A 433-nucleotide genomic window follows, 5' to 3' on the forward strand; every position below is an offset into this window, starting at 1 on the left:
ATGTATTTGTTCCCTGATGTTTGTTCATCCCGCTGGTTACTGAATTTCTATGTTCCGAATGTTTCCTTTCTGCATCTTCCTGAATTTTCATGCTTGTTTTTCAGTGTTCCCCTATAATAGGAGTGTATGTTACACCGAGATATACAGAGTATCCGCATGCAGTTCTGTTGTGCAATTTTTAACCCTGTTAGTTGCCCTATATAGATTCCCTGTACCTTGTCCTGTAGAGCTTCACTACAACCTCATGCGTTCAGTGGTTTTGCCATAGTTTCAGAGTAATTTGTTTCAGTAGTCTGTATGTAGCTTTTTCCTGTTTTTTTAGTAAGCCCTAGTTTATGGTGTAATTTCCCCGTATTAAACCCCTACTTTAGTGTACTCAGTGTAGCTTGTTGTTGCACTTTTTCGATGTAGTATATCCCGTAGTTGGTTTTGT

This window comes from Triticum aestivum, chromosome 7D, assembly GCF_018294505.1.
Source record: "Triticum aestivum cultivar Chinese Spring chromosome 7D, IWGSC CS RefSeq v2.1, whole genome shotgun sequence".
Taxonomy (NCBI): Eukaryota; Viridiplantae; Streptophyta; class Magnoliopsida; order Poales; family Poaceae; genus Triticum; species Triticum aestivum.